Below are 22,923 nucleotides of genomic sequence, written 5' to 3'. Positions count from 1 at the left end.
AAGGCTATTTAAAAGTAAATTGGCAAATAAAATTTAAGCAAGGTTAAAAAAAGAAAGAAAGAAAAGTCCAAAATGAAACCAACCTACCATTAAAATTAAATCCCAGAAAGTGATTTGCAAATATCCCTCAAAGAGATGAAAAAAGTAGGAAAGTAGGCCATGAGGGGCAGAGTCTGAAAAAATAAATCCAATTAAACATGATTATTGTATGCACCATAAGTGAAATATATTCAGACAACGAATTAAAGGTACAGTACTACTGCTGCTTGAGTTAGAGAAGAATCATGCTTTAAGACTCATCAAAACTGAATACCTGTACCCATTTTGCCCTAGTTTTTAAAATTACCAATAATTTGCTTTATATATATATATATATATATATATATATATATATATATAAATTCATTGCAAACATATTTTATGTGCATTTTTAAATTAGTCAGGGATTTCTTATGTTGACTTCAAATGATCACTTGCTAACTCAACAGAATAGCATCAATCAGCCTTTAAGCAGTATCTACAGTATGCATTCACATAAATTTGGGGCGGGGAAGGGAAAAGAAGGAAGTCCTGCTGTAGCAGAAATTTTCCTAGGAACATACACAAAGCCTGTCTTGCCTCAGACACACACACACACACACATACACACACACACACAAACACATTATTCCCGTTATTCAGAAAATTATAAGGAAAAATACCTCCACTGGTACAGATGCTAATCTTCACATGTCTTAGTAGACAATTTTGTGAGTCTCTATAGCCAAAAACAAAAACAACCAAATAAATAAACAACTTAGGCTGGTCCCCACATGTTAAGCATTAAGTCATTATAGATTTTTACTCAAAGCCTTTCCAATTCGGAGTAGGATCTTCCAGACTTCTGATTCTTTGAGGGGCCAGGTTTACCTCTATATCACAATGAATCATCAGAAAAAAAAAAATATTAGTTGAGAACGCAATAAACATAAAAATGTTTTTTTAAAAGAGAGAGACATATTTCCTTTATCAGTTTTAGTATTTGTGAAAAAATGTTTGGGATTCTTGAAAGATTATATTTATTATAAGTCTTTTTGTCTTGGGGTTATTGAAAAATGTGTTAACATTTTGCAAACATCTTCAGGTGCAGCATGTGCACAGTAACATTTTATCCTGAAGAATAACATTTTCAAAGAGGCAGTTTTATTCAATCTATTCACCTCTATTCATAGGTGAGCATTGCCCAATTTCCCTAGAATTCCATGCAAACTCTGTGGATACTATTTCCCAGCCACTTTTGCCAATTCAAATATTTCATTGAATCATGTCTTACCATAACAAAAAACATCCAGAAAAATATTTCACAAGTCATTCAGAAAGAGAGATTAATTAATGAAATTGACTACGGTGGGGAAAGAGCCCATAGAAAAGTGAGATCTTTTTCAATTCTCCTCCCCCTCCCCAGTGTTGATTGGAGAATGGCCCTAGTTTGATCTTACAATATAGATAGACTGTAGTTAGTTTTTTCTTAGTTCAAATAGCTTGTAGCATTATAGTTTAACCTAGTACTAATGCTTTGGGTTGCTGGTGGTGGAAACTGAAAAGTTATTCAATGAGATTTGAGGTAACTGCTGGGAATCACCTGGGACAAGAACCAATCTTACAAGTCTTGTATTTCCAATAATGAAATGGGTGTGTTAGAGTTGAATTACTGTCTTCATACTCCTGCTCCTCCAGGTTGCAGATAGCATTTGACATGCTCAATAAGAATGATTAACAGTAAGATTCAAGTATCCCTTGTACTGCTTCAACTCAGTACTTCTAACCTCTACGGAGAGTATGTTTTATTGTCATCTTGGAGTTTAAGGCATTTTGGGGTGATCTATTCATAGGTCTCTTCTGAACCCCTGAATTTGAATCCTTGCTTTACTGACACTTTAAATAATTATTGGTTATTGAATTACACTAAGTGCTTTGAACTCATGTAAGGGGAAACAATTCTTGAGATAATTTTTTTCCTCACAGCCTAAAGAAATTTTTTTCTCCCTGCTTTTTCACTTTAATAAAAAATGCATTTAATTCCAATTTCTTTCTGTTAATAAACCTCATGTGAAGCTTTCCCCTCCAACCCCACCCTGGATGGCTCATCAAGCAGACTTGGTTTCAGACATCAGTGTCTCAGCAGGAACCTTGTCCTAAGCCCCTTTCAAGCTGTGATTAAACAAAAACAAGTCTCAATAACTCAGAAGGATTTCCCTCGAGTTCCTCTCATCACATTGCTTGATTTTTCTGCAGTAGCAATAATAATATTAGTAGTTGGAATGACACCGAAGATTGGCTTGCATTTGCCATGACCAATTAAACTTTTAAAAATTTCCCCATCTCTTTCCTAAAACAGAGACACATCCTTTTTGCAACCCTTACTTCATTTTTCAACCTGTTTCTGTTAGGTGTTTTTTCATTAATTTTAATTTAGATTTATTTATTCTGAAATGAGCCTTGGATTGCATATATTTGCATATCCCTCTTCTGACTGCATCAGTGCGGAGAACATGATGAATTATAAAAGGAGAAGAGAGAGACATAGACAGATCTGAAAAGCTAAGAAAACACTCCTCATTTTTGTAAGACTTCACACTATTTCCTAAGACCTCATTCTGAACACTTGGACTTCCGTAGTTCCACTCAATCCCCTAGCTGTAAGTTTTCTTTAATATAGCTTTCATTCATGAAGGCAAGGAAAATTCTGTGTTCAAAATGTAAGGATGGAACCTGCCTAAGAAATTAAAAGCAATATGAAGGGCTGTGGTGGTAAAGGTGGTGAAAATCTCCTACTATTTCTGTATGAAATATCCTCTTGACTAAATAGGCAAAAAAAAACTGTTCTTATGCTCAGTTCACCTCTTCTCCAGCCTCTTCTACTTTGCAAATCACTTTGGAATTTTGTCTAACAAATTTGCCTCCCATCTGATTATTATCCCAAGGGAACAGCCTTTCCATTCACTAACCCAGAATGGCAAGTGGGTTCAGGAAATGTTCAGTTTATCTTCTAGACTCAGGCTTTGCACTGGGTCTTTTCAGGAGCTGGTTACTATTCAGTCCCTGTTTTTCTGTTGATAAAACACATTGCACATGGCTGGGTTTGCATGATTAATACAGCTGTCTAAAGCTCTCTTTTAAAAAAATCTCACAAACAAACCAAGCTTGCAGAAACTCTAAGTCAGCCTGGCACATTTCCCTTCTGAGTAGAGTCTGATGTACATGCTGACAGACCCTGGCATCAGCAAAAGCCTGTGTCCCACAGACAAAGGAGGGAAGACACCTTCCTGCCCCTACCTGGTACTAGAGGGAATGGATTATCTGTGTCAGCTGCCACTGTGATGGAAAGGTAACAGGATAGAAAATACTGCAAACATGCTATTCCATGCAGATGACAGTACAGTTCCATTCATTCCCTCTAGGACATCACCTAGAGTATTAATGAGTGAGTCCTCCAGTTCCTTATTACAACAGACATTTTACCTCATCAGAACAAATAGCATGTTGGCTTTCTCTCTCATTTGATAATCCTCACTAAAATTCCATTTTAATAATGCACTGTACAGAATAGCCATCCTACGAAGATGCACATGGTTACCCTCAACAGATACATGTATTTTTTAATATCTATATTCAAATACACAAAAGCAACATGGTATAAGTAGATAGAATTCTAAGCCTGGCAGACTTGATTTTAAATCCCATCTCTAATGCTTAATATTTGTGTGACTCTGAATAGCTACTTAGCCACGTTACTTGGTCATAAAGACCTGAAATCAGAAGATGGACCTAGGTCATGTTCCACCTTTGCCTCTATTAATCATGAAAATTGTTTAACCTATTGAAGCTCAGTTTTCTCCTTTATTTTACCCTTCAAATAAAGGGGCTATATCTGATGACCTCTGAGACCCTCAACCCTTATAATTCTAAATCTGTAATCCCCTGACCTATTAAACCACACATAAGTTACTCTCTGTGAAATAAATTCTCAACACTGATAAAATTATCCATCTTTATTGTATACACAGCAATAGAGGTATAAACTGAAACTCACAGATATACCTAGACTTATTTAGATGTACATGTATATTAGCCCAGATAATTGCTTGCATAATTTTCTGTCATTCAGTTTCTCCATCTTTTAAATGGGAAAGTAACTTGTACATACTCACCAATTAGTGTTTTAAGTATGCATAAATTGGAATGCATGATGGACTTTTGAATTCCTTGGAAGAAAGATTCTTATGAAACTAAGAGTAGTCATATTCAGGGGCACAATGGTCATTTCTTGATTTTTTTTAATTGGTAATCTCTAGTAGAATTTGGGCACTTTTGCAAAATTAGACAGAGGCCAGATTATGATGAATGCTCAATATTCATGGTGTGTTAGTGGCATTTCACTCTCTGGACATCTCATAATACAAGCTACCAGCTCCTTTCCATAAAGAGAGCTTAATGAGGGCACGCTGTTTCCATTAACCTTTGGTGTTCTCCAGAATGTACAGTGATGGGACAGGTATAAGACCTGGAGAAAGGAATGCTATTGAACTAAAACACACATAATAAAATTTAATTTGGGTTTTGTTTACTAAAATGACATTAAAATGTCACACAGCTACATATATGTGTTGTGTTCATATATGTATGTATACACACATGTATAAGTATACCTCTATATATGTTTGTATATGTTATGTGTCTCTGTGTACAAACACACACTTTTAATGGACCTTGGCATTAGTAAAAAAAAATTTTTTTGCAAAATAGGGGGATGTCCTACCTATTATTTGGGTTATGATAGTTCCCACAATAAGAAAGCATAGTAAAATTAAATGGAAAAATACAAATAAATTATCCCATGTAGATGAATGCCAGTGAAGCTACATTCATTCCATATAAGACATCACCTATAATGAAAATGATGGCTGGCTTTTTAGGTCATTATTATTATATTTACTTAATAGAGAAGATATACACAAATATCTATGTGTGTACACACATAAATGTGTATGGAAGATGTGTTTTAACACTTATAGATCTGTTTTTGTATTTATGAATAGATTTAAAATTCCATGTGCCTCAAGGTATTGTTTGATAAAATGACAACAGGGAAAGCTTAAAAAAAATTGAGTTTTTGATGTTGCTGTGATCTTGATCATTGTGAAGAACTTTATACAAAAGTGTTATAGTCAACCCATCTTAATGGAGAAAACAATCAATCAAAAATAACAAAAGGTGTAAATATGTAAACATATGCATGTATATAAATGTTTGATATAGTATAATGCATATATGTGTATAGGTAATATGTATAAATATATAGACAAAATACCTATTCATACATTATCATAGTACCTGGTACATAGGTACTTGAAAAAGTTTGTTGACTGATATTCTTTATGCATATTACATGTGTATGTGTGTATATATGTGCATTAATGTACGTATAGCAATATATGTACATAGGTATATGTATATGCCTATATATACACCCATGTGTATATATGTAAACTATGTATATATGTGCACACAAACATTTATAGCTTTGCATAACTGAATTTTTTAAAAATTAACATTAATTGTCACATATATGTGTTTATATATGTATACACACACACACACACACACACACACACATATATATATACACACACACACACAGTTTCTTACAATAAAATATGAATAGGACCTACTTCATAGAATTCTTGTGAGGCTCAAACAAGATAATATATGTAAAGCACTTTGCAAACCTGAAAGTATTATATAAATGTTAGTTATTATAAATACTCATGTTACTATGTGTAAATAGGTATTTCTATATATATAGGCAGCATATATAAGAATACATTACATATGGCAGTACAGTAGAATAGATATTAGCTTTTTTTCTCCCTGTCTCTCTCTCTTTCTCTCCTTCTCCTTTTCTCAGTTTGGTCTTGAGACTGCTACTTGGAAGGTGTGTGACTTTGAACAAGTTACAGTCTTTGGGTTTCATTTTCTTTAAACTATATTTTTCTTAGAATACATTCATAAAAGAGGCATCCTTAGAAAAACTCGTCAGATAGGTACAACCAGGCCCAGCCCTATTCTGTAACAATCAAATAATATAAGAAGAAATTATTTATAAAATGTAAAGTATTATGCAAATATAAGAAAGTATTGATGAATCAAAATTTTAGTTTAAAACTGTTACTTCTCTGTTCTAAATTACACAAAGCTGTCATTTTCTGTCACAGCAGAATAGGTGGCAGTTTGGTTAATCCACATGAGAATAATCAAGAATTCCCTGTAGTGAGCTTTCCTACCTCACTCAATCATCCCACCTAATATTTAAGGATTTCCACTGCAACCATACAAGTGCTATAAAATATAAGTACAGTCACTTTTTGTATTTCAACTAGTATAGAGATCCTGCATTCAGTTTAGGCCTTGGGCAAAATTATGAAGTAGATGAAGTTTGTCTTTCCAGTTCTGTGCCCTTCTCTCCTCCCTCTCCCTTTCCTTCTCTCTACCCTCGGGCCACCCAATGTCATCTTGTTCTTCATGTACAAATGACTGACAGAAGCTTTAAAGTATTACCTCTCCCAGGAGGTTGGGATTTTAAGAGGAATCAAAGCTTTAAAACCAAATGGATGAAATTCTGACAGTGGAAGTTCACGGATCTATCCACAGATGGAGAAGAAGATAATTTGGGGCCAGGGAGCTTGTCCTAGTGTTTCTGAAATCTCATTCTCCTCCTTTCTATGGTGGTCAATTCTTTACAGTAATCACCCTGCTCTAATTCACCACTTCACTATTTAAATTTCTAGTATTTGCAAGGATTTTTAAGGTGAATATACATACAAATACCCATGTATGTCTGTACATATATATTACATTATTTTATATTTAAATTAAGTTTCTACTGAATTTTAATAACATGGAAATAGTTCTGTTCTTTGAGGGGGGAAAATAACTTTCACAGAAACATTTACATTTGGGAATTAAGTTTCAGTAATTGACTGCCTCATCATTTTAATTAGCATGAATTAGAGCAGCCTAAAAAGAAAGAAATTATATTTGTAGAAGCAAAGGATGGATTCCTTCTCTAAAAAAGGTGAGAAAACCAAGGAATTGAGTAGACAGATAAAGCTGTTCATGTTTTTCAAACATTTAAGTATACTCTACTGAGGAAGTTATACTCCACTGTTAATATTCTCTCTAAGAATGATAGTCACCATTCCCAATGACATTACTGGACAGAGTTAGATAAGATGGTTTCTTCTGCTCTTTTCAGAGTCATAGAGCCCTGGAGAAAACCGGAATGTACCTTTTTCATTCAAAGATGCAAAGCAATTCTTTTAAGGAAGTTAAACATAATCCTTCTGAGTGATTAGCATATGTGTTTACCAGAGTAGCCCAGGCCACAAAGCCAGAGCAATAACTAGGCTAGGGAGATCAGGACTATATAAAGGTGTGGGTGTGGGTGTGGGTGTGGGTGTGGATGTGGGTGTGTAAAACATTTTTGTTTTAAAATATGAAATGTGATTTTATAATAAAATATAATTTTAAATAAATACATAAATAATTAGAGCTTATAAAATTTAATTAGTGCTGACAATGCTATTCTCCTTTAATAAAAAGAAGCAACTGAGCTAACAAGCATAGTTAAAGGAATAAGTTATCAGATGTAGAATTCTTTCCCTACAGATGAGTGTGAGTTCATCTCTGGTGAGTTTCACCCTGGTGTATCTCTTCCTCCTTTATGCACCTTTCCATGCCCCAAGTGAATTTGGTTTGAGAGTAATTTTCAGCTACCTGCTCTGGTATATTTTGTGGTGTTTTCCAGGTACACCAGAATTTCTGGTTATACCATAACTACAGGGTAAATACACTCAATTCCCTTTTGGTCTTAATATTCCTTCAATTCATGTTTCCTTTTCTCCATGAAATTATACATTTATAGCAGCGTAGTCTCCAAGTAATCTGTGTCCGATTAAAAGAGATCTTTGAGATTAATCAGTTCAAATTCTTCATTTTACAAATTAGGAATTAAGAAGTTAAGGCCTATAAAAATAAAGGTCACACAGTTCCTAATAGGCAAAAGCAGGTCTTGAACCCAGATCTTCTCACTCAAAATTCAGGTCACTTTACTTTGAAGCTCCTCCCAGTCCTTATTATAATGCTTTACCCTTTCTAACCTCTCCTGTCAAACTGGCAGATTGGCTTGTAGGGTTGATTTCCTTGTTCCTAATAGAACAGCTGTGCACTAGAAATTTATCACCTAGGTTTCCCTACCAAAAATGTGTCTTTGGAAGGAAACCAGAGGAAAAGATTTTATGAAACATGTCTTTCCTATGGGAATTCCTTGACTGGAAACTAGAGATTAAATGTGAATGCTAAAACTAACACATCTGGAAGAAACACCCACTTTTAAAGGGGACAGAAATTAACCATAGTATCCATTTGTCTTAACATGGTCTCCATAGCATTAGGATGTTCTTTTATCATTACAGGATATTTATAGTTATTAAGATAAAGAAGCACTTACAAGAAAAGAAAAAAAGGACCATAACAGTTCCACATTCAATCCTTCCCCTGTGCCCTGCTGTGAAGAAACACACCTATAACATCAGGACACAGCAAGATATAATGAGCTTGGAATTCCAATTTAAGGTGTTCAAATGTACTCAGGTGCATGGTGGGTATATGCAGACCACTCACCAAGCATCCTTTGAGAATAGCCTGTTTATATCTACCACACATCAGTAGGGGAGGAAATATCTTAAAAGTCTTTTACACTTCCTAATTGGACACTGGGGAAGCAAGCACCCCACATAGCTCACAGCACTGTTTGGCTTATCACCATCTTGATTGTAAAAGAAAGTATTTCCACATTTATACATGCACATGCATCTTTAACACAAAGGAGCAATGATACAATCTATCAATTGCTTTACTAATATCATGCTAATCATTACAATTCATTCCCTATTCTTCACAGTGGGATAGTCAGCTTCAGCTCCCCATCTCTCAAATCCATAAGACCCAATACTATAAAAGAACATCCTTGCTAAGATGAACAATGCTTAGAGCAATAGAGAAGGATCCTTTTTGGGATTTGAATGATTTTTGATCCTGTTTTTGCTCTCTATCGGGCCTTATGCCTCAAAATTCACAACACTTTGGTCAGTAGTTTTCCTATATGTTTGAAAACTGCTTAGGCATTTAAATAGGTGCTCTTCCTCTGGAATTATACATTTTGCATTAATTAGAATTTAAGGAGTTTGAAGAGATAACTGCTAAAAGCCCAGTCTAAAGGTAGCATTCACTTCTCTTTGTTCTCCACTTTATGAGAGTAACATGGATAATTTATTTGTAGTAAGGATGAAAAGAATTCTAGATATGGGGCCAGGAGGAACTGCCTTCAGATGCAGATTCTGCCAGGTAACCACAGAACTACCTGTGCACCTCAGGATAAATCATTAAAGTGCAACAGTCCACAACATCCTCATCTGTAAAATAAATATGTTGTTCTAGATGGCCTCTAAGATTGTTTTTCCCTCTAAAGTTCTAGGCAGGTAAGTTTATCAAATTGGTCACTCTCAAGTGCTGTCTCCTGTATCCTTCACTTCCCAAAGATTGTCTCCTTTCTCCTGACATACCCATTTTCCAGATATAGCTCAAGTCTTTGCGTTATCCCTCATTTACTTAGATGTACTCTCCACTTGCACTCCTATTTAGAATGCTATGATTTTCTAGTTTTCCTTCTTTTACAGTTTCTGATTATTAGAAATATAAAGAGAACCCTCATTTGGGGATATGAAACTAAAATTATGGACCAACCTACACTTGGGGTCTTTTTGATTTTTGACAATGAAAATTAATTTTATTAGACATGTGGAATTTATTGTTAAGTGTGTTATTTTATTTCTTAATTTGTAATTTCTTACATTGCATCTGTAATGCAGATTTCTTAAATTGTAAATTGTAAAAACTGTACTCCTCTTCCCTCCAATATTCATCCTTTATTTAAAGTCAGCCTACTGAAAATTGTGTAATTCTGTAACCATTAAGGGGGAAAATGTATTTTCCTAGCTTTTTTTTTTTTTTAATCTTGCCCAGAGCCAAATTAAGATTGTTGGTCAAGATTATATAGATAAGCCCCTCTTATAATGAATCAGGTAACTATGTTATTATCCGAGGAATGCTTAGGACTGGGTCTCTCTCCCTTCGTCCTTTCCTCTCTCCTCCTCCTCTCTCTTTCTCCCTCCCTCCCTCCCTCCCCACCCTTCTCTCTCAACTTCTGTAATAAACATGTAGTCTTAGACTATAGTCATATAATATTAATTTTGTACTTGAAGGGACCATCATGTTAAGAAGAAAATCTTGATCAATTAAGGGTATTATGCTGCCTTGGGGTCCATAGGAAACCAATACTTCTAATAATATTTTTTTTAAATCTTAAATAGGATTCAAAGCAGGCCTGTATGTGCTAAATCATCATGGCACAATCAGAACAACACCAGACTTGAAACCAAGTGGCCCTGTTGTACCAAGAGGTGGCCCAAGGTGTCATCCTTGGCAAATCTATTAATTTATATTTTGGGGCCTCAGTTTTCTCATCTAAGAAACAGAGTCAAGAGAAAGAGAGAGGCAGAGAGATCAGAAACAGAGAGAGACTGAGAGAGAGGGTGGGAGATGCAGCATATCATACGTATTTAAATATGAAAATATATAATGGTTTTTAGACTAAGTTCAATAAATGACTTTGTTTGTGTTTGAGTTCAACAATGTAAAGGAGGACTAAGATTTCAGATACTAATGAACAAAAAAAATCTAAAATATTTGTATGTGATATGTTCTGATGTTTGTTGTCATTCAATCATTTAGTTGTGTCTGACACAAGCTTTCTGGGCAAAGATACTGCAGTGGTTTGACTTTTTTCTTCTCAGATCATTTTATAATTGAGGAAACTGAAGCAAACAAGGTAAAGTGACTTTCCCACAGTCACACAATTATTATATATCTGAGACTGGATTTAAACTCAGAAAGATGAGTCTTTCTAATTCCTGGTCTGAAACTCTATCCACCATGTCATCTAACTGCCTGCTACATCCAGATGTACATATCCTTTAATTGTACATAATGTCATTTTTCATCCAAACATCTAATTTTTCCTAATAGATGTATTTTTTGTGGATAAGCACAGTGAAACCTCATGAAGGAGATTTCACTCTTCATGTGTGTTTCAGCGTTTGTATTATTTGATTATTAAAAGTTAAACCTTTCAGACTGAATAAGCAAACTTTGGAATTTAGGGTAAGATTATCTAGTATAGAAGACTTCATGAAACTCTTGGGATGTGTATTATTTAAAGTGCTTAGTGAGACAACCCTGTCTATAACAAGCTATATTGTGTGATCAAATCCAGAGCTTGGTGTCTAAAGCTGGGTCATAAAATACTGCATTATGCTAAAATCAGAAATAAACCATAGGTTACTTTCAGGAGTTAAACAGTTTAATCCATTTGATGTGCATTTTTATTACACTGCCATTTCATTGCATTAGGAGTGTTTGACTTACTCAGAAATTACTTCCTTCACTCCTTACCTAGCCTTTCACAGGGTTTGCATGAACTCAGTTGAACAAACAAAAAGGTGATCAGCTATGGAACCGGATAGCTGTTCTAACCCAGGAGTTTAATTAAATTTAATTAAAATTTAAAAAAGATTAATCTTTTTGAGTGTGTCATGAATCACTTTAGCAATCTGATCTTCAATAGAAATAATGTTTTCAATGCACAAAATAAAATACATAGATTTAAAGGAAACTGATTATATTAAAATAGTTATCAGAATATTTTAAAACAACAATGGACTCTAGGATGAATGCCCCTGGAAGTAATGCCAAACTGTCTTTCTGATTTTTTCCAGTTTATTGACTTTTTAACTATTTTTTATCATGTGATATTGTTCAGTTTCATCTGACTCCTTATGACCCCATGGAACATGGCATGTCAATTTCTTCTATCCTCCACTATCTCTTGAAGTCTATCCAAATTCATATTCATTATTTCCATGATATTATCTTTCTGTCTCATTTTCTGCCATTCCTTTTTACTTTTGTCTTCAATCTTTTTCAATGTTAGGGTCTTTTCTTATGAGTTTTGTCTTCTCATAGCTTATTGCAAATATAGTGCCAAAAACGTAAGTCCAGCAGGATGTCATCTTGTGAAGAGGAAAGACTTATTTTTGTTTTCTCTTTGTATACCAGAACTTGATATTTCTTTGTACCCAGTAGCCATGTAATAAAATGCTTGGTTACTTGTTTTTCCCATTGATCTTCAAAACTGATGCTAGTATGAGATCCATAATAATCTGATTTCATAGATTTGTATTCCTTCTTGTTATTAATGTCATTAAAGTTGTTCTTATTACTACTACAATTATTACTATTACAAAGTTCCTTGCTTAGATAGAATCATTGATTCCTAAGTCCAGAACTGTAAGAAAAAAAAAAGCCACCTAGTTCAATCATTTCATTTTATAGATGTGAAAACTTTATCTGGAGGAGATTCAGTTTTTTGTTCAGTGTAATACAAGTAATAATCACTGGAGAGATGTGAACTTAAACCCTATTTCCCCAGAATCAGTGATATTTTCATTGCTCCCAATTGCTTCTGTAAGCACTTCATTATGATGCTACATTTTAAAGCATCCAGTGAATTCAGAGCAGTCAAGAATTCAATTTGACTAGAATGTAGTAGGCATGGGGAGACAAAGTTGAATAATAGGTTAGGCTCAAATCTATCAATCTGCAGGTGTCTATTCAATACCAATATCTGACTAGCACTTAGATGAATGAATCTGGACAGTTAATTGATAGAAGTACCACTAAGATGTTGTTTGTTTTTTTTTGGGGGGGTTTGTTTTTTTAAAAAGGACTACTTTGGTTAGTCATGCTAAAGAAAAATTAATCCATCACCATTTTCAATGAGTTGTAAGACAAAGATTAAAGATGATACCAGATGCAAGATTATCGCAATGGTTCAAATGAGAAGTAATTAGCAAAAATTAGGTGGCAGTGAGGATAGAAAGGAGGGGACAGATGTGAGATGCATTTCAGAGGTAGAATTGATAGAAGTTTGTCAAGGATCAGATATAAAAATCAAAAGAAAAGAGGATATCAAAGGTTATTCTGAGAACGTGAGCATAGATGTCTATGGCAACAGTGCTAATCAAAAGAAATGAGAAAGTCATGAAGAGGACTGTAGTTTAGGGGAAAATAAAATGAGTTCAGAACAGATTCAGTTTGTGATGTTAGTAAGATGTCTAGATAGAAACAGAGAACTGGAAATATGGAAGTGGAACTAGATGAAGTAGCTAGGTAGCATATTGGTTTCTGCACTGAATTTGGAGTCCAAAAGAACTGCATTTAAACCTGCTTCAGTGATTTGCTAGTATGAATTGGAGCAAATCACTGGCCCAACACTTCTTGATCTCAGTTTCCTTGTGTTAAACTGATGATAGTAGCACCTCCTTTGCAGGATTGTTTGTAACAAATGAATGCAATAATGTATATAAAGTGCTTTGAAAACTTTAAAGCGCTATAATGGTAGTTATTGATAGCAAAACCAAACACAAAAATTTGGAAATCCTACAAAGTTGATTCTTTGAAGCTATGGGACTGGATAAATTCACAAAATAAAAGGATATAGGGGAAGAAGGCCTAGGGCTGAGACAAAGGGATATTGGCACTTAGAGAATGGAAGGAGGATGGGAATTTACTGAAAAGACAGAAATTATCTACAGGGCCAAGAGAGGAATGGCAACTTCTGAGGGAAAAAAGGACTTTCAATTTTCATTATATCCCTAGTGCCTAATACGGTGTTTTGCTTAAACTTATGCCCAGTAAGTGTTGATGGGATTAGATCATTTGGACCAAGAGAATAGGAGTAGTGGTCCTATATATAAACTAATAGAAGAGGATATTTCAAGGTCAGTAGTGTAAAATGCTACAGAAAGATTAGGAAAGATGATAATTAAGAAAAGGATATTGAATTGATGAAGAGGAAGTTACTGATTGCCTTCAGGTAAACTTTTCTCATCTCTGAATTTCATCAATGATCAAACTTCTTAAGTTAGAAACTCAGTATTCTTCTATTCCAATATAAAAAGATAGTAATTGTTTTTGAAAATGGCAAAAAATGGTTTAAAGATATTAAGAATATATTATATACATAGATATGTGTGTGTATATATATATATACACACACACACACACAAATATACATGTATATATAGACACACTCAGGATTCAGCCCACTCACGTATTGAAGCTCACATTTTGAATCTCAAGGTATGGTTCTAACCTGCATGATAGGTCTTTTCAGCTTTCCTTAGGCTGTCTGTTATATCCTTTGAATATCTAAAATGGTTCATAAAATGTCATTTTCCTATTAGTGAGCTATTCTTATAAGAATAAAACTTTAGCTCTCGTTATAGTTTGAGTTTTTTAGGATACTGAGCTGACACAATATATGATCTCTGGAAAAACATAACATTGGAAGTATGATTAGCATGAATGTAGACTGAAATGCACATGGAAGAAACGCAGCAGCTATAATAAAAATAGAAGGCATAAAGCTTTCTTTGGCAAAAAGAAGGGGAAGAACAATAATAATAATAAATAGAAGGTGCTAATCCCTAAAGCCTAAGTGTAGAAACCCAGTAGACAAAAATTAATAATTTTCAAAATGTGACACTAAAAATAAAATTAAAAATATTCTTCCTTCTTAAGCCATCATGAATATAGATAATACAGATTTCATCTTTGGAAACCCTGGCAAAAAGAATCAACAGCCTAAAAACATAACTTCCCACTTGCAAATGGGTATGTGTTCAAATTTTATCCCATCATACCAGAGGGAGAGACAGAAGAGCAAATACACTTTCTATTTCTGTGTATGATTTTCTGTAATATTTTTGTTGTCAACATTTTTTTTCTTTTTTCCATCTTTCTTGATTGACATCCAGCTTGAAAGTAAAAGTGAAATAAAGTCGTGATTTCCTAGGAGGGGGAAAACTCTTTTAAAGAGAATACCCCAAACAGAAGCATCTACCTCTTTATAGAAAGTCATTTTGTGTGACATTTTAAAAACCCAGTATTAGTTCATTGGACTTAAACTTCCTTCTTAGCTATTTTATATAAATTATTTGGTACTGTTTCTCCCCTTAAATCTGTTATCACCCCTTTGGCCAGTCTGCTTGGTATATTTTTATATCTAAGCCAGTTGTATCCATTACATTATACCTGTGAAATTTTTGGTTTGATGTATGAATGCTATGCACATAGAGATGTATTCAGTGAATTGCATCTTGAAACCTCATACTAAGGAACTAAAAAGGAGTAATGTTGCTAGTCTAAACAAAATGACCATACTGTATTAATTTTGAGGTCAATACCATAATCATCAGAGCTAACACATATGGCAAGCTTTACAAATACAGTTTCATTTGATACAATATCCCTGAGAGGTAGTTATTATTATTATTATTATTATTATTTTACAGAATATAAAACTGAGGCAAACAGATTTAAAAGATTTCTTCAGAGTCACACAGTTAGTATCTATGTCCTTATTTGAACACAAGTATTCCTGTCTTCAGATTCTGTACTGCTCTGACATTAGAAAAAGTGCTGGAGGGCTATGCTGCTATGACTTTTGTACCAAATATAGTTGTCTAAATAATAGAAAATAAAAGCTTTTCAATATAATATGGCAAACATTTATATAAAAAATTAAACTTGGTTCATAAAGGAGAAAAAACCAAAAACCTCATGTCAAATCATGGATAACTAGGCCTAGAGGTAGATACAGACAACTCCCAAATAGAAAATAAGCTATTTCTTTTCTTTTAAAGATACTAGTTTAACTAAGGATTGTGGAAAAGTGAAAAAGCATAGCATTTGTGCCTATGTAAGCACCTTAAAATTAAGTCAGTTAGCCAAATGACACAAATTCCAAAACTCTAAAATTGGCTGGAAAAGGATTTCAGTGAACATTTGAAGGGCAGTGGAAAAATCTCTGCTCTATGAAAATTGTTGGCCCTTCCATTTCTTTACCAGTTAGAAATCAAATGGAAAAGTGGACAGTCTAGATTTGGGCTTGAGTCTAAAAAAATGTCCTAGATGGGCCAGGGGAGAGAGGTGCAGGAGAAGAGAAAAAAACAAGTTGTTTTAGATAAATGTTCCTAATCAGGAAGTTATTGCTGTGACAACTCTTACCAGCACATTGTTCTTATTGTGTGATTTAAATTACATCTGACTCTTCATAGCCTTCTTGGCAAGGATCTTAGAATGGTTTGCCTTTTCCTTCTCCAGCTCATTTTACAGATGAGGAAACTGAGGCACACAGAGTTAAGTGACTTGCCCAAGTCACACAGCTAGTAACTGTCTGAGGCCAGATTTGAAATCAGGAAGATAAGTCATTCTGATTCTAACCGCAGGGCTCCGTCCACTGAGCCATTTAGATGCTTTTACTTGGAAAGAATACACTTTAAAAAGTAGTATTTTTATGTAGTGTGTCACAGAAACCTCTTCAGCTTGGAAGTTCATCTAACTTTCCATTTTGAAAGTATATATACTTTGTTCTGTGGCCTCTTCTTCTCGTTAGGTGGTTCATCTGAGAATCTCAATTTTAAGGAAGAAACATGGTCCAGGAATTTTTTCATTTCTTTCTCAGCTAAAATTAATTCTTGACTTTCTCTACCATGTACTTGCATAGGTATCCTTTTTCTCCCTCCCACCTTTTCATCTTCCTTTTATGTGATGTCTTCTCCCATTAGAAAGTCACTTTCTAAATGGCAAGGACTCTCTTTTGGATTGTATTTACAAATACAATACTAGGATTACAATCCTAGTGCCTCCATGACTGTCTGGCATATAGTAAACAAGTAATACATGTTTATTGACCTCAAACAAGTTAAAGAGACAAATCTCTGCTATGGCTATTATATGCCATGTAAATGGCAAAGGGTTTCTTAGAAGGGTATATAGCCTGTTGTTCCTAATCTTTGTACTGAGGAAACTTAGTGTAGTTTTTGGCACCATATGCCAGAAATTACAGTACTGTAGAATAAAAAGAGTGAAGTGTTTAAGAGACATAGGACCTAAATTGAAACCACAGCTCCACTCTTTATTACTTGTGTGAGCTTAGCTCAGACACTTCCCTTTTGGGATTCAGTTTTTTCATCTGAAAAATTAAGAGGTTGGTTGAGATTACCTCTATTATCTTTTCTGGTTCTATTTCTATGATTCTAAATAGTAATTTCTATGATTGTAAATAGTAAATTTAATTGAACCTAACAAAGTATCAATGAAGAGGAATGACCTTCAATTTAAAACATATAGGTTTAATTGCCTCAGAACACTGTACTTTGATTCTTTATCATAACTAACAACATAGATCAAGCCTTTAAGCAAAAGTTGGAGTTCCCTATGTAATAATATCTTCAGTGTATTGAAAGGATTGTCTCTTCACTATCCTTAAATGCCCAAGCTAATCAGTCCTTTGAATGAAATCATGGAAAATACAGATAGGGGAATGGCATCTTTACCCTATTTCACAAATTTTCTTAGGGCTTATACTGAAAGCCGAACTCTCAATATATATATGACATTATGAATCAATATGTGTTCTTCAAAATTCAGTGTCTACTCATAGAAAAATTCCCTTACCCTACTAGAATCAGTATGGTCCTTTGTAGGATGACAATTTAAAAGCCTCCTAATCCATTGTGGACTTAAAATATGGCACAAGGGAAACGGCAGTCCCAAAGTCAGAGTAACTGGATTTAAATCTTGCTTTTCATGATTGCTTCCTGGGTGACCTAGTTTAAAGTACATAATTTGCCCAGACCTCAGTTTCCTGATCTGAATAATTATGAGGCTGGATTAGAAAGTCTTTGAGTCCCTTTTCTCATCTTAGATCCTTTTAAGATAAGTGGGTAAAATGAGTGGGACCAAGTCTATGAATCTGGTCAGGAAACATAAGGCCTATCGAGTAAGACTGACAAACAATAGATTTGGGGGATATGGCAGTAATTTTCCTGAGCAGAGCAACTGGCATTCAGCAAATCTTCTCTGGGGGACTTTCACTAGGGTTTCTCAGAGAAATTGCTACTTCAATATACTCCTGACTATTTTCCTTGTCCTGGAATAAAGGGAGAGTTTTCTTTAGTTGTTAAGAATTGAAAGACTTCCTTCTATCATGGTTAAGAACAGCACTTTCTACTGGTCCCAAGGAAATTTTTGGTGTGTCTTAAATTTGTTTTTTTCCCCTCCCCTTCTGACAGTGGTTGACCCAGTAAGTGATGCTCTATCTTTGCCTCCATCGCCACCCTGTGGAAGAATTCAATTAATTTGCTTGGGACTTAGTGGAGCTATTTCTCAGTTTTTCCACAGGATGGCAGCACAAAACCAATCTTTGAAAAACAGGCAAGCCTAAAGAAAGGTTCTAAAGATTAAATTAACATTTATTTTGGCCAAATGAGAATATTCTGTTCAGAAAAGGAAAACAGGTTACTATGATGGTGAGATCAGAACTATGAAATAAACATGTCATCTTCTTCTCTCAAGGAAAATTGAAATTACAACTCCTCTGATCTTGAACTTTTCTCTAAATAAGTTAAGAATCAAAACATTACAATTTACTTCAGGAAATCCAGCATTCGGGTTACCTAATTTGTTTTTAGTGAGCTCAAAGTGCAAGTCTTCATTTGTGATGCAAGGTGGAGAGTTTAAGCTTATCTAATTGTTCTCTCATTTACAATTTAAGTATATTTGGGAGCAAATTCTGGGGGTTTTGGTCTATCTTACTCAGGCAGAGACAGGAGGGGTACACAGTAAAAGAGATTCTTAATTAGGTAAACCTTGGACTAGTTGGCTGCTGAGAGGCCTTTTTAGATCTTAGATCCTAAAAATTTGTGACCCTCATTTTAACCATAATTTCTAGAAAAGGAAACTTTCGGTTATTTTTGTAAATAAATAAATTAATTAAATTAAATAAATAAATTTTAAAAAAAGGAAAGGGACTAACCACTTTAGAAGAAAACTAGGACTTATTTCATTTAATCATGCATTAGGAATGCTGCTTCTGCTGTCTAGGCTGATAACAAATGAATCCTGATATGTTTTCTTCTGACAGAAATATTACTTAGTTCCCTTCCCAATGAGATTGCTTTTTATTAGAATCACTTCTTTGTCTATTGGTTGCTATCTATCAAGATTCCTGTTTTCTTTTATATATTCTGCATTGCCATGTCCTGTTCTTTGAAATCACTTCTCCCCAATAATTTAAAGTAGTTTTCCCAAGAAAGGAATTTGCCCATATATTCTCTGTAACTGAATTATAACATGATCTTGTTGAGGTTGACTTTAATTGGCTATTGAAAGTCCTTTTGACGTCAATTTCTGACAATCAGTGTTGTAGAAAGTCAAAATAATATGAGATACATAACCACATATGTATAAAGTAAGGTTGTGGTATAGTGGAAAGTGCCAATGTGCTTTTGAGTCAGGAGCCTTCGGTTTTAAGCCTGCCTTTGCCATTGACCATTGTGATGTAGGACAAACCACTTTATTTTTGTGAGCTTCAGCTTTTTCCTCTAAAAATAAATTTGTTGGGGCAGCTAGGTGGTGCAATAGATTGAGTACCAGCCCTGAAATCAGGAGAACCTGAGTTCAGATCTGGTCTGAACTTAACACTTAACACTTCGTAGCTGTGTGACCTTGAACAAGTCACTTCACCCCAATTGCCTCAGCAAAAATAAATAACTAAATAAGAATAAATTAGTTGAATTATCATTTAGTCATTTTTCAGTCGTATTTATTTCTTTGTAGGAATATGGGGATTTTCTTGGCAAAGATCGTGGAGTATTTTACTACTTCTTTTTTCAGTTCCTTTTACATATGAGAAAATTGAGATAAACAGAGTTAGGTAGCTTGCCCAGGATCACACAACCAATAAACATCTAAGGCCGTATTTGAACTCATGAAAATGAGTCTTCTTCACTCCAGGCTTAGCACTCCATTCACTGTGTCACCTATCTCCCCCTTAACTAAGATACAGTACTTTATTAGTCTGGATTCTTTTTTTTTTTTAAATATACAAACCAGTAAGTAAATAAAGACTGAGGAAGATAGAAATTGTGCTTGCCTATGGATGTGCCCATGCATGTGCATGTGTATTTTTCCTCCATAATACATACATAAGGACTTAATTTCTACACATGGGCTTTAATATAAATTAATGGACTGAACTCTGAGCTACATTTTTAGCGTGGATGAGATATGAGTCACTGGTTGACATAAATTGGTTGCATTTCTCAAATGGATCTTAGTATGTATGGAGAATGAAGAAGAATGACTGCCCCTGAAAGCTTAAATACCCTTATTTTGCTGCTGGCACCCCAATAATGGACTATCTCCATACTTATTCTTCTGTATTCATATGATTTAAAACTTCATTTTAAAATATGAATTGTCCTAAAGAATGGGATCTCAACAATATCCATTTTATTATGATATTTAATGATAATATTGTTCTCATGTACTATCAAAGGAAAAGGTAGTATAATGTTAATACATAGAGAGTTGTAGTTAGAGTCACAAACAGTTGGATTCAAATATTTTCTCCAACATATGTTGAGTGACTGAGCAAATCACTTAATTTTTTAATGGTCAAACTCAGAATAGAACTAGCAGAGAAAATGTAATCTATATTAGCACTGAGAATCCCTACACCAATGAAATCATAGGTCCAGTCAGAAGAAAAATAAAGACAATTTTCACTAGGAAAATTTTATCGATATTACCTAGCAAGATTAAAAAATAATTGTGGAAGTGATGATTCTTGTTATAGGTCCAGAAAATTCATTGATTTGTGTATACCTCATCTCTGATGTCTAGCAATGATATAATAGCAAGTAGAGATAACTAAGATACCACCAGAATGACACATACTGCCACAAAAAGAAATGGCTTCAATGAGGGATCACAGGGTCCATCCAGTTTCAGAGGAAATCAGCTTCCTTAATGCAATGCTTATCTCATTAAACCACTGGTCACAGACTCAGGATTTAGAGGTAGAAATAATCTGGAAGAGGTTTGACTTGAATACAACATTTTCTTTCTTTCTTTCTTTCTTTTTTTTTTTTTTTTTTTTTACTTTCTAAAAAAATTGGCTCAAAAATAAATTTAATGGTTTTTTTTTTCATAATTTTCTTTTTAAAGATTATTGAAATCCAAAGAGCTGACATGGCCTTGTGGTATTTGTTTCTTCTTTTCTGCATTGTGAAACTCAAACTCTGACTTCTCCCTTGAATATGACACCCCAAAGAAATCATGCCGTGTCATCTTCTATGGACACATTAGTGACCCTAAATCTGAACAAAGCAAAAATGCCCTATACATTTAAGGACAGCTTGATGGCATAGTGGATAGAGTGCCAGGTCTGGAATCAGGAAGACTCATCTTCCTAAGTTCAAATATGGTTTCGATACTATCTGTGTGACCCGGGGCAAGTCACTATACCTATTTGTCTTAGTTTCCTCATCTGTAAAATAAGCTGTAGGGAAAAAAAAAAAAAAAAAAAAAAGACAAACCATGGCATCTGTTCCATGAAAACCTCAAATGGGTCCATGAAAAATTAGATATGACTCAACAACAACAAAAATGGTGAAATAGAAAGACCAACTGGACCTAAAATCAGGAGACTTAGAATTTGGTTCTGATTGGTCACAAACTAGATGAGTGGCCTTAAGCAAATCATGCAACTTTTCCTTCAGTTTTTATGTTCTATTTTTTAAAAATGAGGGAATCAGACTAATGGGTAGAATGACAAACTCAAAGTCAGGGAGATTTGAGTTTGAATCCTTTTTCAGATATTTGCTAGCTATGTGACTTTTGGCAGGTTATTTAACTTTTCTGTATTTCAGTTTCTTCACTGATATAGAATTAGACTGAAATGTTCAGATACCTTCATATACATATATAAAGCTCCACTAATGAGTATTACTTCATTATTAACAAAGAATTCACTGAAAGAAATAGATATAATAGACTTCTAGGTAATGTAGACTAATCTCTGCCATAGTGCAAGAGTAGTCATGCTGTCTAATCCAATTCCTCCAAATGATTATCTATTCTAATGTTTCCCAAAATATGGCTTAGAACTCAGCCAAGTTGTGTTTATGTTAAGACCCGTGTGCAGAAACTGTCTAATTTGCATTTGGCAGACAGGACCCAGTTGAGTTAGAGAAAAGCTTATTTCCTGGCTTAAGATGATAAAGTTAATTTTTTAAAGTATTTTTATTGAATTAAATAAAAATTAAAGCAATTAAACAATTTATTTTAAATTTAAAAAAACCTTCCACTGAAAAATAAAGCTGACCCCTTTACCATCAATTTAAGAAGATTCTAACTGAAAATTTTTAAATGACTCAGTTTCTACAAATGAGTTTTTAACATAAACCAATAAGTAGGCTAAGCCCTAAGCTACATTTTTGAAAGTATAGACAAGATATGAGCCACTGGTTGACCCATAAATTGGGACCTTAATATGTATGGATAGTAAAGAAAAAGAGTAGTGACTACCATTGAAATCTTAACCACTATAAGTATTCATATTTTTTAAATATTCATGATTTTACTGCTGAGTACTCTATCTGATCAATATAAATCACAACCCCTTCATGACTTACTTGAAAGTTTTTCATGAGCTACTGTAGCCCAAATATTCGTTTCTTGGTTGCCAACCAGAAGAATTTTTGAGAAGCTTAACCAAATCTTGAAGGATAGATCCAGAATCTACCATTAGGCTCATCCTTGAAATCTGACCAATTTAGTAGCTTACGCTCTATT

The 22,923-nt window shown here is 34.2% G+C and overlaps 1 protein-coding gene across 3 annotated transcripts in view; it reads left to right on the top strand.

The window, feature by feature from the left end:
- LSAMP (limbic system associated membrane protein) overlaps positions 1–22,923 on the top strand; it is a 771,452-nt gene that overhangs the window by 727,515 nt on the left and 21,014 nt on the right. The gene's annotated exons all lie outside the window — the stretch shown is intronic.

Source organism: Sarcophilus harrisii, chromosome 3, assembly GCF_902635505.1.
Source record: "Sarcophilus harrisii chromosome 3, mSarHar1.11, whole genome shotgun sequence".
NCBI lineage: Eukaryota > Metazoa > Chordata > Mammalia > Dasyuromorphia > Dasyuridae > Sarcophilus > Sarcophilus harrisii.
The sequence above is the reverse complement of the archived record's forward strand: the minus strand, read 5'-3'. Positions and strand labels throughout refer to the sequence as shown.